We start from the raw sequence: 12954 nt of genomic DNA, 5'->3' as shown, positions 1-12954 counted from the left end.
CAATGATAATTGTAGGTAAATGAACAAAAATTAAACCTAATGCAAATGAACTTCATCCATAAAATATGATTCACGTTGGAGCCCTGTATTTTTTAAAAAACAGAAAATGCAACTGATCTGTTTCTGCATGCAGATACGAGCAGATACACATAAATATACAAATGCTACCATTGCACAAACATAAAAGCTCACGACGGTGGCTCTGCACACAATAGGGTCCATCACTTGCATCCTGCTTTTCTCAAAATCACCCTTTCGCCTGATAGAACCATAATTAGGAGCTGGGGGTTTGTTACTGTGTCACTTGAATGAATTGATCTGCAATGGAGGCTTACAAAAAGAGACGTGACTTGTAGAGTGAAAAAGGCCTTAAGAAACCAATCTTCAGTGGACTTTGTAGCCAGCAAAACACTGTTTCACAGCACTGAAGCCTCGTGACACCTGCAAACAGAAGCTTGTTTAAAACTAAGCATGCGATAAAGTATTGTTATATGTAAGAAAACAGTTTCATCTAGTTTGAAAGTTTCTTGTTATGGAGCACTGAAGACAAACAGCTTTTGTACAGGGATGTTATTAAGTCACTCAACTTTGTGTGTAAATTACAACAATGGAAATTTAAAAACAGGATGTTGTTCAAAAAGGAAGAAAATACTTTAAGAAATGGAAATACAGTCTAGTAGCTGGAAAATAAAAAAAGTTGCAAAAACTAGTAGTAGTATTTTTTAACGATATTTGTTGAAATGCAGACAGATACAAAAGGGTTCCTTCTCTTGTAAATAATTTTTCTTGGGCCAGCATATTCTAGTAGCTTATTTTGACAGTAAAGCTATGTATATGTAGGGCAAATCATTGTCTAATAAAACCAGCAATAGAAAGAAGATAATAAATCATCAAGTCTATCACTCTGCCTGTGTGCAGAGTGCCTGTTCTCTCTAGCGCATTTTGAAGTGCCCTATTTATTCAAGGAAAAGATTATGCAAGTGCCTGACGTGTATCACATACTGTGATAGACAGACACACACATACACGTTACTAAGCCCTGTTGCAAAGCCCCAATTGGTGGCAGAACCCTATGCTTATCTAACCTCCATCATTTCAGCAGGCACAGAAATTGATCGTAATTATTTTTGCAGATAATTTTGTCCTTGCTCATTCACCCTTCCCACCAAAAAGTCCAATCCTTCCTATGCTATCAAACTGCTTCTTTAAATAGTTGATTGAATTAGCACAGCAAGACTGAGGAAGATACAGCTCTCCTTTCAAATCAGATTCTAAATGGAAAATAGGATCATGAGGCAGCACAGTCAGAAAACAAACTGCACTTCACTTACTACAGAGCTATCTTCCAAATGAAATAATCAATCAAAAAGAAAATGGGAGAAAAGCTCTCCAAAACAGTGCTGATTCTCTTTGACCACGTTTTACAGATTAGCCATATATATATATATAGCCATAGACAGAATATCACATGGAGCACTAAACCAACCTTACTTTTTCAAGAAACCACAGAATTACCTTCTGCTTCTAGCAAGCATTACTCCTATTCTAGTTTTGGTTACCTGTATTGAAGAGCAGCAAAGAGAAGTCTATAATCAGTCTAACTAGAAGCAGGCAGGCGCTAACAACAGCTTTATTACTACAATACCAGAAAAGCAAACCTAGAACCCTCTTTGAAATTATCACTATCTACAGAGGCTGGACTGTTAATAATGGAAAAGATACAGGAGAGATGTAAGTACAGAAAACTTACCTGGATAAGACTAAGGTCTATTGACACTGTAAAAACTTGTACCTCTGGTTGTGAATTCATGCCATCAGATACTTGGGCAACATTTTCATGAGTGCTTGAAATATAAACCTACATAGCGTACTTTTTCATGGCCATTTAAAAGCTTCCATGTATTCCCTCACAGTAAGTTGTATGGTAGTCGAGAACCACAATCCTATTTTCAAATTCAGGATTTGAGTCACGCACCACATTATTCCCCAAGGACAGCACTGGCTAAGAAAACCAAAACCAGGTCTCCAACAAATCAAGCTACTGCCCAAATTTGTGAACGACTTGTGACACGAAGGATATTTCACGAGAATGAGTACTAGTTCCCTAATTATTTGGGCCCTTCCAAAACTTCTTCCTATAGCTCAGAGGCTCAAGACTGATGAATACTCTGGAAGTTTAAGTGGCTATTCATTTTATTTGCCACAATGAGAACCAAAAAATAATTTGCTATCCAACAGTTTTACAGACGCTTGGATGCAAGCAGTTCCCATTAATGCAAGTTATAAATGTATTTATGCAGCTTGATTCAAAGGAGTTGTAAGCCTGCAATTCTCAATGGCATTGGCAAGAAGCAGCTCCTACTGGAATCACCAGAATTTCTCTGCTTCATTCTGGGATATCACTTTCTCCTGTGGTCTGGAAAGCATCTAGTACAAAGCTTCTTTGGTAGAGAGTTATTATTCTATATTTATTCTGTGGTATCACCATGAAACTCTAGGCTAGACCATGATTTCCTGTGCTAATTGCCATGTAACAAAGTCCCCTTCCTGAGAATTTCAGCAATATTCAGTTAAATCATGGAGAAATTCACGCAGTGCATGGGAACCTATTTATCACCATTTTACTTAAGACATTCATTTACGAGTAGACCCAAATTTACATAGACTTACAAATACCTCATCACACTAAACACTTTGTCCAAGTTTCTGTCCAGATCCTGCCCTGTTAATTCTCGTGTCTCCAGGGCATTTCAGTTTTCCCCCCGTCAAAATTTGCAAGGCCTTCCACATACTGATAATTTCTTCCCCTCTCAGGATGCAAAAAAAATAACACATCTCTTCAACGGAGCCTCAGTTCTGAAGGGAGTACTCAGAAGACAGCTAAGTCCCCACACTTCTCAGACTCTGAAGCTGGTTATATTAATTTGACATCTGTGTCCAAAGGTGGCTGTGGGAAATACGGAAAGCATATGTCTGTGTCCTGCTGAGTCCAACTTTCAGTTTGGATCTAGCAGGCAAAGGTACAATTCCCTGTTCTGCTTGACTTGGAGCATATGCACTGGAAATGCTACAGAATTTATGATTCTGCATAGAAACGAGGGTTCTGCTTGTTGCATCTCCCACAGAGCAGGAAGCAATCTAAAAATAGAACAACCAAGTAAATTGTACAGATTGATTTTGGCAAGTACAGACTTAACCCCACCAAGGCTTTTTAGGAGAACTACAAGACAGGAGAAAACAGCTATCACATTAACCAAAGCAGATGGAGAGACCCAGGAAGAAAGATCAGGCAAGGGGAGAAAGTTAAACTGACAATAACATTTTAATCCAATAAAAGGGCTTGTACATAAAAAAAAGGCAAATAGTATCTTAAAAGAATTCTAGAGAATTCTTCTTTTCTTTTTCTTTTTCTTTTTTTTTCTTCTCCTTTTTTTCACCCCCCCTTATGTAGCCCAATACTGGAGTACTGAAGTATAGTCCTGTGTCTCAGGTAACAGCCGTTCATCTACACTGCAACCTGACAGTCCTCAAGGCAAACCAGCATACCTCTCAAAACACAAATACAGGATATTTAGAAGATGTCCTGATGTCCTTTCACCAGTCACTACTCGCATGACTGACACTAGTGCTAGACTACTACGTGACTCTTTCACAATCAGTTTGCTGTTGTCAGACGAGATTCAACAAATAAAAGAAACGCTACTGCTAACAGAGAGAGAAAGAATAAAGAACATGGGAGAAGACATAATTCAACCACTTCTCATAAGATTCCTTTTTATGGAAAGCAAGAACTAAAAAGCCATACAGGTTTTAAGCTCTGAAAACCAAAAATCTATGAATCTTAAAAGTGTCAGTACCTGATTACTGGCAGCTGACATCTCCTTACCAAGCAGTGCTCCAAGACAGCGAAATGGAAGACACGCCGATCTTCACAGTTGCTGTGGGTGCTGCTTCTGTGCCAAAATCCACTCCCAACACTGCCTACATGAAAGCTGCTTCATCCTGGGCTTTTTCCATCAATGGCCTATTTCATAAAAGTCTTATGACCTCATAGCTTCTTTTTTAAAATATGGCCATAGTCCCCAAAATAAACTCAACATGAACAGAGAAGTTACTCTGAAATACTGCATTTACCCCAATCCAAGATAACCCCAAATTTAAAACACAAGTTTGTAAGGTCTCACAGACTGTTTAAAAAAATGCTTCCTAAAGCTAGAGGTTAACAATACAGCCAGCTTTCCTATTTTGTAATATGGGAGGCATCTAAAAAGGAGGAAAATATTCTATTTTCAAAGACCTTTTTCTGTTGTCACGTAATTTTAACAAAGCAAGTCACTAAATAGCTTTTCTTTTAACCACAGTGCATTATACTAGGAAGAGCTACTTTTCCTCTTTCCATACACCTGAAGAGCAACTAATTTCCTTTCTTTTTGCATTGCTGTTCACATGCAACAAGAATAAACATCGAATTTTACTGGACTCCCGCTGTTTCAGATGCAGATCCATTTTGAATAAAGTTTCCCTAATTCTAACACTGTCCAAACCAGATGCAACAGCCAGAAATAGCACTGTGAAAAACTCGAATAATAAAAATATGTTTGATTGGGCAGAATAATTACCTCAAATTTCCCTGCATTTGCTGCCAGGCAAGAGCAGGTACACAAGCACTCAGCTGTGATAAACAGCACCTAAGGTAACAGCAACAACTTATTTACATGTCAACATCAAAAATTACTTTCAGTTTTTAAATACTCAGAAATAAATAAAAAATAAAACCTGGTTTGGATAAATAAGGTGCACAAGCTAACTCATTGACAGCCCATAATGTAGATTCATAACCCATGTATGAAGAGGTTGCAACTAACCTTTTTTCCTTTTTTTTAATTCAAATTGCAGCAGCAAGTTACAAGATGAGACAAAAGGTATGGGTTGCAAGACGAAGAGGGAAGTCCTGCCTGCTGCTATGGCGCGCAGCAGGGCTGTCTGCACTGATGGCAGTCGTAGAGTTATGGAATAGTTCAGGTTGGAAGGACCTTAAAGATATTCCATTTCCATCCCCCCTGCCATGGGCAGGGACACCTCCCACTAGACCAGGCTGCTCAAAGCCCCATCCAGCCTGGCCTTGAACACCTCCAGGGATGGGGCCTTGGTGCCTCCGACCGGCACAGGTTCCTGAGGAACCTACGGAGGCAACCAGTGGGACCCCTGCGGCTCACCTGAAAACTATCCACACAACATCTCCCTAATTTGCTGAGGGGAGGAACTGTACGTTATGGTATAGATATACACGATAGACACTGCCTTTAGTGAAGACGCTATAAATTTATAGCCTGGCACATGCATATCAGCACCTGGCAAGACACGTTCCAAAAGCGCTGCAGGACAGTGAGGCCAAGCCAGGCGCGGTCCCCGGGCAGCCTGGGCCCACCACAGCTCAGTGGGGCTGCGGCAGCAGCGACGGTTCCACTGATCCCCAGGGATCCTCGGGGGTGAGAAGGGAAGGCAGCAGGGCCAGGGCCTGCCTGGGCAGCCGTTGCCTGAGGCAACCCTGTCCAGGTCCAGGTCCCAGCCTGTGCCGAGCTCCCAGGCCTGCTAAGCAGCCTGCTTCACCTTGTGCCCCACGTCCACCGTGTCAGCTTGCCAAGCCCTGGTCTTTGGCTTACTGCATCAGGAGACACAGTTTTTGAGGAACAACCAAGTGCTGGTGGTACACGGGGTGAAGGAGAGGCCTGACTGCCACTTGACACTACCCAGCACTGGGAGGACGAGCAACGGCATAACGCACGTCACCAGCAAAATCACTTCTTCCCCTCCACACCACCACCAGCCACCTGAAGGCCTTCTGCAACAAAAGAAAAAGGGTCAATACCAAAGTACGCCTGAGAACAGGAGAAAAGAATGAGAAGTGATGTCTTCCCCCTGAAAGCCTTTCTGCAAGGCACAGGGGTGATGGCATTGTGGGGATCATCTCTTCAGTACTCTGTTTCTATTTCCTTCAGCAGCCCACAGAGAGCCTCTTGGCCGCCACGTCCGCTCCCATTTAATCTCTCCTTTCTACGTGCTGTTTATTTACCTCCTGCTTATTTGTTGGTTTGTTTGTCTGACACGATGATAAAACCCAGATTCATGTTTCCAGCTTTGACTGCAATTTTCCTCCCGTTGCGAGCATCCTGCAAAGGGCACTCCTGCTGGAACAGGATTTTCCTCCTCTCCCCAGCTGCGAGGAGGCAGGCACTCACTCTGTTTCCCCATAGTCCCAAGGAGCAGCAAGAGAAATTAATTTCATTCACTCTGCCGAGTTCTAATTTCTATCCCATTAATGAGATCACAGAAAAGTCACACCTTACTGTGGCGGCTTGCTGATTGTAAGAGTAATGAAAATCCCCGCTTTTGAAATGGTGCAGAACTACACTAAATTAATACCTGAATTGACTAAAATTCGAAAAGAACTTTTTTTTTTTTTAAAGGAACCTATCCTTGTGACAGTCAACATCTGAATCATTTAAATGGAAAACAAAAGTAAGGGAATGTGAAATAAGGAAAAAACAGCATTTATTCCCAATAAAAACATCTCCCCATATGGAAGTGTTTCAGATCATTTACATTCATATGCTGAATAATTACATCCAAACTAGAACAAATCTTACCTTTAGGTGGGTTTTGTTCGGTTTTTTTGTTCTTTTGTTGGTTTTGTGTTGCCTTTTTTTTTTTTAATCATGAACAATCCCTGCTTTTAATTTTGTTTACTTACTTTTCTAGTGGTTAGGCATTCAACCCAACATAAGCTACAAAGCTAATGGAGGCATACCCTGGGCCAGTTGAGCTTTATTTCCTTACTGTGAGGAACTAAAGAACAATATAACCTTTATGGTAAGAGATATTCAGGGATATTTGGTGAGCCTGCCAAATGCCACATAAAAAAGTAGCTAAGAACAATTGTTCACTTTGACTATACTGGAACCTGTAACCATACTGTGTTCAAAAGCAAAAATGCAGACCAAGGTTTTAGTCACACGGATTTAGCTTACAACATGTGGACCAAATGTTTGCTATATAAACATTTGTGATTCCATGTAAATCAAGTTAATCATGTGCTGACAGGAATATCTCTTAATTTCCCATTTGTGTTTGTTACTTTTTTTTCCCCCAAGTGTTTAAAATTACTATCTCAAGAAGCCTGACATTTAGTTACAGGAAATTGATGCAATGTAATTGGAAAAATGAATTATACATTAAAATGTACTAGACCCTCCACCCAAAAAGGCTGAAAACTGGCAAGCATTTCTCATATGAATTACAGGACACAAAAAAAAAAAAAAAAAAAGACTTTGATTTCTCCCAATATATTTCATCTTGGTAGCTGCAACTGTTACTAAAACAAAAACGTGCAATAAGAGGTGTTCTTGTAGATATACACTTCACCTGCAGACATTTGTGTGCCTCACAGTGCTTAGAACAGACACATTGGATGGGCAAATGCATGCTTTGTGACCTGCCCCACCTCATTTGCTCTTAATTCTGCAAAGGCACTGAAGAGCCAGGGCAGATCATCTGCCAACCAAATCCAGACCCTCAATACACTTTTCTACAATAAGAAGGAAAGTGGCTTATGAAAGGCAATTCTGTTACCCAATATGGAAAAGCAAGGTATGTCATAATTTTTCCTCAGCAAGTTACGCAGTTAGTAATGGACAGTCTCAAGCAATTAATGTAAATAAAGGAGGGACCATCAGAGCTATCCAGTAAATACAGAAATTCCCCAAAGGCAAATATTGCTGTAGAATTATCAGCTGCTAGGGTCAAATGTGATTTTAGGCACAAAGGACAGCCACAAGCTCTTTAAAATTCAAATATTTACAAAAAAAACCCTTTTCTGAATGAACTTGCCTTGAACAGAGCGACCTTTATCTTATACTAACAACATAAAAACACTCGTAGGCATTTCCGGAGCACAGTGATATGCTTGGAAATTGAACTTCAATAATCTTTTGCATGCGTAAATAATCCCTTACTGTCTCTTAATTCTCTTGTCATAGGTTAAAATAAATCATGAAGATAGCCCATTTATCACTTTTTAACGGCAATGCTGTATTCTCATCTACAGTATATGGCTATTGCATCATGATGTACTTCGGGGAAGAAAAAGAAAGAGGGTCTCAGATTCTCAGATTAAGCCTTCAGTATTTTCTACTGTTTCAACAGTAGAAATAGTGACTAGAACTCAGATTTATATATTAAGAGATTTTTGATGAACCTGTGGTCCTAGGTTGAAGTGGTGGGGAGGGGAGATGTTTGGCAGGGAGTGTTTTGTTTTAAATAAAACCAGAAGACCAGGGAGAAAGGAGAAAACCAAGCAAATTTTAAATCCATGGAAGTGTGGACTGCATGTACATTTAATAATTTAATTTAAAGAGGGTTCCCATTTATTTAAAGATAAGACATATTTCAATACATCACTCTATAAAGATATAATAAGCAGTGGCTGCTGAAGCAATTTTTTTTTTCCATTTAGCTTCAAACTTTGATATAATAGACTACTATTCATTTAATTAAAACGTTTGGGATGTTTCTGTGGTAAGCTACCCTTTTTGCAGGTTTTCAATGGTGAGTATCTGTGCTGTAAGTGATATGTCTCTTGCAACATTAAACAGAGGGAATATTTAAAAATATAGTAAGTCTGTGTTAACTTTTGAATTGAAAGCACAAGCAACAAAAATTACATGGGTGAATTGTTTGTTATCAGTCACCTGGGCCAATAGTTCAACCTATTACTACTTCCACTGCACAAGAAGCAGAAGTACCTTGTAGTGTAGTTCTCTGTTAAGATCTCTCACACAGATTTTTAATATTTTGCAATCAAGTATATCTGGCATTTGAAAGACACTGATCACAGAACATATTTTTTTCATTAAAGAAAATTTTCTGCTTAATTGATATTCTGTAGTTTACATGAAACCTAAGAAATGGAATCTTGTGTCCCTGAAACATCTGTATTGCTTCAAAATTTGAAGTTGGTATGCAGTCCAGCAAGTCATTAAGTCACAAATGAAGCTGAACCTTATTCACTACATATAACTGCATCCAGATAAAAGTTGTTCTGCCCATTCACATTTCTTTCCAATTATCTTTAATTCTGAAAACAGACTTCTTTCAAAAGTTGAGGAACTCGCCTTTGCCCCACATCAGACATCACAACTCTTCCTGACAGAGGTAGAGAAAATAGGTAATGTTATTTGTCACTGATCACAGTCAATACAATATTGAATGCCTCAGTAATTTTTCTGATGTTTTTGCAATCTTTTGTAAGTATCTCGTAGTGAAAGTAAGAATGATGCCAGAGCCGAAAAATATAACAATGCCAGGAGGAAAAACAAGCCTGAATATAGTGTTCAACAGGTGAAGTCTATCGCACCTTCCAAAGAGACTGTGAGAGACAACTTGTGCAGTGAAGAAGGGAAATATCCAGTCACATTTCTTGCTGAGCTCTATATCCATTCTGGAGTGGAGATAAGCAAAGGCAGCATCACCCTGAAGGTTCTCATCTCCACCCCAGGGGAGTGGAGGAGCTTCTTTATCATTAACAGCTATTCAAAGAAAACTAACTTGTTTGTGGATAATTCCTCTGACACCAATTACACTCACTACAGGGTTTTGGGAAAGAAAAAGATTAGTCCAAAGTGCATGCGAGTATGGAAATCTTACAGTTCTGCTGACCAAAACAGCATTAGCTGTTCCTAATCAGCTCCTTGGCAAATACTTTAAGTTTCACATCTTGTTTTGATAAAGACAAAACTTGTTTGCCTCCTCATTTCAAGTAACCCTTAATACATCTTGCATCTTTCTGACAATAGCATGAAAAGTACTCCTGTGATAATAATATACTTATTTCTGAATAAGCCTGCCCAACAGGGCTATTAAAGACCTATTATGCCATATTCAGGATGCAGAAATCAGTCCAAAGCGAGTAAGTGACCCTTCAGGAAAGAAAAAAAAAAAAGAAAAGAAAAAAACACTTTAAAAAGTCAGATTTACATTATAAAGTAAGGAGACTGATTACAAACGTGACACGTCAAGAATCCTGAAGACTTATTTCAAATACTTTTCCAGTGTGGCAGTCAGACTTAAAATATCAAAGCTGAACATAATTTTCTACACCAAGCAGCTTTTGCTTCCCTGGATCATTATTTGATGCATCACTGTACGATACGTGTAGGCACTGAAAGGTGACTTACATGTATTTATTAAATCACAATGGTTTTACAAAATTTCTAGATAAGGCAATGAGCTTGTAAGAAGTATTATCTTGGGAAATAAAACCCACAGCAGGCATCCTTTTCTTTGGGCATCTTTAACAGTTGTTTTTCATCAGATAGCAGTGGGCAAAGTCTAAATTGCAGCAGATGAGGAACATTACAGGTCAAAGTATTCAGCTTCCTCTCCGCCTTCTTGTGAAAGAGAACCACAGTGTGGAGTGGCAGAGTATCCCAAGATCTGATGCTAGCACATAGGCCTTTTACTGTGTCGTAGACAAAAATTAAAAGTGTGAGCAATTACAGTTAGGTCCCTCTAATGAATATAAAGTAATTGTTAAGAGATGAAGGCCACCTTCTACTGAGTAATACATATAGTTTGAAACTAATAGCCTATCTATACCCCTGTTTCACATTGGATGTATAGTATTAAAAAAGATTCATATAATTAAAGTCTGAGAAAGGCCAGATTGGGTCCCCTAGTCTGGCTTACTGTATAACGGCCCATATAACACGGGCCACCACAGTTGATCTGGGAAGGAAACCAAGAACTTGTGACAGACTAGCACAATCCTTTGAAAAATGTATCTGACCTTGATCCAATGAAGAAACACAAACACAGATGTTCATTTCAGTTCCATGGTTTACTTCATTGACAAGGGCAAAATTTAAATAAAATGCAGAAATCATAACAATTGAATCCTCAGGCAGTGAAAAGAAATCTAAGAAACTGTTCAAGAAACTATTCTCCTGAAAGAAATGCATTTTTCATGAAGCAAAATGAGGAGATAGTATTTGCTATGAGAAAACTTGGGCTGTCTTGCCCTTATCATCAGAATACAGAAAGAAGATGCATTCAACCAACAGCATCATCAATTTTGGACACTGGAGTAAAAATGCTATAGGACATTTCTGAAGGGACTCAGTGGTTTCTCTCTTTTGGAAGACCTCAGCTTTGCAGCATAAGCAGACATTTTCATTTCAGATCACTGTATCTGACTTACTCTTTTTCATATCTTAGGTATTGTAGGAAGCAATAATCATCACGTATAATGCCTAACCACACTCAAATTATTAATTGCAGTCATATATTAATTTTCCAATATTCCTTCAAATAAAGTGTGAATACATTTTGCATTAATCTATGTCTGAAAAACAGCTCATGAATAATTTATTCAATAGCTCCTCCAATCAGACAATGATTTAAATACATTTTACTAGTGTTGGACTAATTTTGTTCATTATTGCGCTACTGAATCCTATGCAAAAAAAAAATGCCAAAAATGCTCCAAACTCTGCTATTATTAGCAACTAAAATTATTCTTGCGCCAGAATTTCCTACTCAAGAAAAAAAAAAATCATACTGGCTGCATGAAAATTCCCTACCGCTATCCAAATATATACATAAAAAATAAATAAATGTGTATCTCTGGGGAAGAATGGGAGGTCTCTTGACAGATTTAGGGATGCAAACTCAGTAAGAGAGAGATGCATCCCAAATCCATTTTCATCCAAACAAACCCCAAGCTTTTGAACGCACATCTTCCAATTGTGATTTTGAAAGTTTAGCCCTTGGAGCATACCTGGTAGCAGCTGAAAATGGTAAGTGCTCCAAATCCATTTCATGTAATCACAACCGTGACCTCCCTGCCTCTGTCCTCCAGGAAAGTTTCTGAGGCACACGCCATGTGAGGAAGACGGAAACCAAATTGATTATTCATTTGTGTTATCATCATCCCCTCCTGGATTAAATGAGAGGCTTCTATTACATGGCTGACTTCTGCTTCACTAAATCCTGTTTTTTCACTTTGCTTTTTCAGATTCATTTTTATCCTTCTCTTCCGCTCTTGTGCGAGCCTTATTGTCTTCCTTTTCAACTGCAATTATCACTTCTCAATACTAATCCTTTCCCAAGCAGCCTAGATTTTCACCTCTTTGTACTCAACCAGATTCCTCAACATTTGATCCAGTAACTGGCTTATTTTATCCTCTAATCCCTCATTTGCCACCTCTACATACAACCTGGATCTTTCCCTACCCAAAACAAGCCATTTTCCACACTCTAGTTACCTCTTCCTTTGTACTTCTCACCTCATCCTCTCTGGTGCATAGGATTACCAATTCCTCTTCTGTCCAATAAACGTTGTTCTTTTCTTGTTTTACCTCTAATCTTATTTTCTCAAAATATATTTCAAGCCTTTTTTTTTCCCCCTATTTAATTCATGTTTAATGCTCAGACTTTAGCTGAGTACTTTGAGCTGTTGCTTTGTATGGTGTAACAAAGGAAAATCAATGATAATCACAAAGCATACCAAAATACACAAACCAGAAGCATAAAAGATTTGTTCTAATGACTTGTATGCACACATATAGCGTAGTTAAACTATATTATCTCCCTATTGAGCTCTGATGAACTTCTGTCTGTAACAGTACACAAAATAGAAAAAGGTTTCCTTCCTACTGGGCTGTATAAGCAGAGAGAGAGGGAGGGGAGTTTTTAATGAGTCATGTTGAGTTCAAATTAGCTGCTATTTGTAAGGGTAGAACCATTTTTATTTCTCAAACAACCACATTTGGATTAGACAGCCAGCGTCACCAGACGCAGACAGTCTGAGTCCCACCACAGCCAAGTTTATTAAACTCCAAAGACAACTTGATGCATTCCTTTGGACTTCACTGATACTTCTCCCTAAATATAGCTTCT

The 12954-nt window shown here is 38.9% G+C and overlaps 1 protein-coding gene across 11 annotated transcripts in view; it reads right to left on the bottom strand.

The window, feature by feature from the left end:
- The window catches only part of NAV3 (neuron navigator 3), a 565631-nt gene that overhangs the window by 448843 nt on the left and 103834 nt on the right, over positions 1-12954 (bottom strand). The window contains exon 1 of one of the 11 annotated variants that reach the window (XM_074573860.1): positions 3858-3976. The exons of 9 other annotated variants lie outside the window; for them this stretch is intronic. The gene's annotated coding sequence lies outside the window, so the exon portion shown is untranslated. Of the gene's footprint in view, positions 1-3857; positions 3977-12954 lie in introns of those variants that run through there. One more of the 11 variants, XM_074573805.1, reaches the window with a different exon arrangement.

This window comes from Larus michahellis, chromosome 1, assembly GCF_964199755.1.
Source record: "Larus michahellis chromosome 1, bLarMic1.1, whole genome shotgun sequence".
NCBI classification, from domain to species: domain Eukaryota; kingdom Metazoa; phylum Chordata; class Aves; order Charadriiformes; family Laridae; genus Larus; species Larus michahellis.
This window is presented reverse-complemented; position numbering and strand designations above follow the sequence as displayed.